This window comes from Nicotiana tabacum, chromosome 22 (assembly GCF_000715075.1).
Source record: "Nicotiana tabacum cultivar K326 chromosome 22, ASM71507v2, whole genome shotgun sequence".
NCBI classification, from domain to species: domain Eukaryota; kingdom Viridiplantae; phylum Streptophyta; class Magnoliopsida; order Solanales; family Solanaceae; genus Nicotiana; species Nicotiana tabacum.
In genome coordinates this window covers 23,951,021-23,956,080 of record NC_134101.1, presented here as the reverse complement: position 1 = coordinate 23,956,080, position 5,060 = coordinate 23,951,021, and positions in this window count along the sequence as shown.

The following is a 5,060-nucleotide window of genomic DNA, read 5'->3' as shown; positions in this document are numbered from 1 at the left end:
ACTAATATACAACTACAAAAGAAGAATTATAAAATTACCAGCTTATCTAAATTAAAGAAATATATATATATATATTTTGTGAATTATTTTTCTTTTGCAAATGAAAATATAAAATTAATACTAAGTAAATATGTGAGTATTTTTGTTATTTTATAATTTATCAATAAGATCTACTAAAAAGTGGAAAAAAGGTTAAAATATCACGATTAGACCTAAAGAAGTGTTTAACGCTAAAATAATATAAGAATTTTGGATTCGGTCAAAAATTTACTATTCACAACCCCATCAACTTTAGTTTTCTTCCTATTTTTACCTTTCCATTTTTCCTCCCCTCCCCTCCCCGCTTTCATTACATTTATTAAATGTCAAACATCCACCTTATATGTATCGGCACACGGTCAGAAAGACTACATATAAGGATGCATGCATCATGCTTCTTAAAACTCATAAAAGTTTGATTACAAATAACACTATCTAACTTGGATAATCTTGTTGTATCCTAGTTATCTCTCAGTGTACGCTTATTCAGAAACTCCACATCTACAATATGTTACATATTCAGAAAATTTCGAAATGTCACCAGATTTTGCTTTATTTTTTGGCCCGAAGAAGATAAGAAGGTTCTGCCAGTAAAAGGATATTAGGTAACATTGATACCCCCCCATTATAATTCATGCGTCGCTTTTAGTATGCGCACTTGGAATTATTTTAACAACGCCGAGATCATCCTCCATATCTCCATATATGTCACGATCCAAAATTCTCACCTTCGGGATCGTGATGACGCCTAACATTTTATTTGTTAGGCAAGTTAACGTTAGAATAATATTAGTCATTTTAAAATAATTTTAAGTTAATTAACAACAAAGAAACAAATGCGGAAATAAAGTCTGAAATAAAGTGAATAATCCATAATAATAGCGATGTCTAAATACCATCCCAGAACTGGTGTCACAAGTGCACGAACTAATAAAATAATACAAATAAAGGTCTGAATGAAAATGAAGCTGTCTGAAAGAAATACACAGCTACGATAAAGTGGAAGGGGACCTCAGAACTGCGAACATCATGCAATTATACCTCAAGTCTCCTACGAATAACTGAATCCGAGCAAATCTACTGTACGCCGCTGGGACCAACTCCGGTATTTGCACAAGAAGTGCAGAGTATAATATGAGTACAACTGACCCCATGTACTCAGTAAGTGCCGAGCCTAACCTCGACGAAGTAGTGACGAGGCTAAGGCAAGTCACTTACATTAACCTGTGCACAATAATAATAATAATAACAACAATAATAAAAAAACAGGTAACTCAATTCAACAGTTGAAGCCAACTCGGCAGTCATAACCAATTATTATTTCAATCAGTTTCCGTTACGGCGTGCAACCCGATCCCACAATATATTCATATTCAATTCCATTGTGGTGTGCAACCCGATCCTACAATGTATTCATTTCATTTAATCCCGTTGCGGCGTGCAACCCGCTCCTCCAATATATTCATTTTAATTAATTCTGTTGCGGCGTGCAACCCGCTTCTCCAATATATTCACTTTCATTTCTGTTGCGGCGTGAGATCCGCTCCTCAAATAATATAATTTACCAATTCTTATAAAGAAATTACTCCAATAAATGCAACAATTAATATGAAATTATAAGACAACAAGTATACAATAATTATAATTTATTTAGAAATAAGTGATGGCAAGTAGCAATTAATTATGCAAATTAAGGAGGAAATAGGCAATTTAATAATTAGTATGCTAAATGTCCAGTAACAATTAAGTCACATAAATCAAATAAGCATGCTGACAAGAGTGGGTTGCTCTAGTGGTTAGCACCCTCCACTTCCAACTAAGAGATTGTGAGTTCGAGTCACCCCAAGAGTAAGGTGGGGGAGTTCTTGGAGGGAGGGAGTCGAGGGTCTATCGGAAACAGTCTCTCTACCCCAGGGTAGGGGTAAGGTCTGCGTACACACAACCCTCCCCAGACCCCACTAGTAGGATTATACTGGGTTGTTGTTGTTGTAAATCAAATAAGCATGTAGCAATTATAGCATGTATTCAAGGCATAAAATTGAGCAAGAAATATGAGAGAAATAATTAATATAATAATTAATTCATTATTTTTTATGATTTTCAAATAATCAGGCAAACAATTAATTTGACGACGTATAGACACTCGTCACCTCGTCTATACGTCGTTCACATGCATTTTACATAACAAATAATTCAAGGGTTCTATTCCCTCATGTCAAGGTTAACCACGACACTTACCTTGCTTCGCAACCAATTTCAAGATTCCAATAAATCTTTGCCTCATGAATTCGTGTCCGGAAGCTTCAAATCTAGTCACAAACAATTCAATATACTCAACGCGAATCGTAAGAATTAATTTCATATAAAATTACTAATTTTCTGAATTAAAATCTAAAATTCGTCTCAAAATTTCATAGTGGGGACCACGTTTCCTATCTCGTAAAAACTCATGAAATCCGAACACTCGTTCCGATACTAGTTCAACCATATAAAAATTATCAAATTCCGATGTCAAATGGACCTTCAAATCTTAAATTTCATTTTTTGGTAAGTTTTACAAAAATTCCAATTTTCTTCCATCTAAATCCGAAATAAACAATGAATATAAGCATGGATTTATGAAATATAATTATTTTTGGGTATAGAACAATTACCCAAGTCGAAGTCGTGAAAAACCCCTTTGAAATTGCCCAAATCTGAGACTCAAAACTCAAAAATGAGTAAAAATGGCTAACACCCGATTTTTATGTGTTATGTCCGGCATTTTCACATCTGCGGACTCGCATTTGCGAGACAAAGCTTGCATTTGCGGAACAGGGCATCCAAGCAGAGGACCGCATCTGCGGACCTTCATGTCGCAGAAGCAACTGCGCAGATGAGCGAATGGAACCGCAGAAGCGCGAAAGATCGCATCTACCATCATGGCACCGCAGAAGCGTGCATCGCACCTGCGTCCCAAGCTTCGCAAAAGCAAAACTTCTCCCCTGGCCTCAAAGTCACAGAAGCGACACTGCCTCCGCAGAAGCGATCACGCACCTGCGGCCAAAATTGCGCAGGTGCGAAACACGAGGACTAGACCTGTAAGTTTTTACCAAAATGATCCGAAACTCATCTGAAACTCACCCGAGCCACTCGGAACCTCGTTCAAATATTCCAACAAGTCCTGTAACATAATATGGACTTACTCGGGGTCTCAAATCACGTCAAATAACGTCGAAATCACAATTTACATATCGATTCGGACTTATGAATTTCAAACTTTTCAATTTACAAAACTCGTGACGAAACATGATAAATGAATACGGAATAACTTCAAATTTGGCACACAAGTCATAAATGATATAACAGAGCTATTTAAATTTTTTGAATCTCAATTCGAGTCCGATATCAATAAAGTCAACTCTGCGGTCAAACTTTGAAAAATCCTTAGCCTTTAGATTTCTAGTTTCCGTTAAATGGAGATAATTTGAGCTAGGAACTTCCGAATCCAATTCCGGGCATATGCTCAAGTCCCAAATTATGATACGGACATACCAAAACTATCAAAACACTGATCCGAGTTCGTTTGCTCAAAATGTTGACCAAAGTCAACTCGGTTGAGTTTTAAATCTCTATTTCACATTTTAATCCATTTTTCACATAAAAACTTTTCAGAAAATTATACGGATTGCACACACAAGTCGAGGAATGAAGAATAGTGCTATTCGAGGTCATAGAACACAGAAATGAATGTTTAAATTAAAGATGACATTTTGGGTCATCACATTCTCCACCTCTAAAACAAACGTTCGTCCTCGAACGGAATTAGAAAAGTACCTGAGGTGGTGAAAAGATGTGGATATCTGCTTCGCATGTCCGACTCGGACTCCCAGATAGATGCTTCTACCGGCTGACCTCTCCATTGCACCCGAACTGAAAGAAAACTCTTAGACCTCAACTGTCAGACCTGCCGGGCTAGAATAGTTATCGGCTCCTCTTTATAAGTCAAATCTTTGCCCAATTGAACTGAGCTGAAATCTAACACATGGGCGGATCACCATGATATTTCTGGAGCATAGACACATGGAACACCGGATGAACTGCTGATAAACTAGGTGGTAGTGCAAGCCTGTAAGCTACTTCACCCACCCTTTCAAGAATTTCAAAGGGTCCAATATACCTAGGGCTCAACTTGCCCTTCTTTCCGAATCTCATTACACCTTTCATAGGTGAAACCTAGAGCAATACTCTTTCTCCTTCCATGAATGCAACATCACGAACTTTACGGTCGGTATAACGCTTTTGCCTAGACTGAGCTGTGCGAAGTCGATCCTGAATAATCTTGACCTTATCCAAGGCTTCTTGTACCTAATCGGTACCCAACAACCGAGCCTCTCCCAGTTCAAACCAGCCAACTAGAGAACGACATCGCCTCCCATATAATGCTTTATATGGAGCCATCTGAATGCTAGACTGGTAACTGTTATTATAGGCAAACTCCGCAAGTGGCAAGAACTTATCCCAAGAACCTCCAAAGTCTACAACACGAGTGCGAAGCATATCTTCCAATATCTGAATAGTGCGCTCTGACTGTCCGTCTATCTGTGGATGAAATGTTGTACTCAACTCAACTCGCGTGCCTAACTCACATTGTACAGCCCTCAAGAAGTGCGAGGTGAACTGCGTACCTCAATCAGAAATGATAGACACGGGCACACCATGAAGGCGGACAATCTCGCAGATCTAAATCTCCGCTAACCGCTCTGAAGAATAGGTAACTGCTACTAGAATGAAATGTGCTGACTTGGTCAACCTGTCCACAATGACCCATACTGCGTTAAACTTTCTCTTAGTCCGTGGAAGCCTAACAACAAAATCCATAGTGATATGCTCCCACTTCCACTCAGGAATTTCTAACTTCTCAAGCAAACCACCAGGTCTCTGATGCTCATACTTGACTTGCTAACATTTTAGACACTGAGCTACATATGCAACTATATCCTTTTTCATTCTCCTCCACCAATAATGTTTCCGCAAATCTT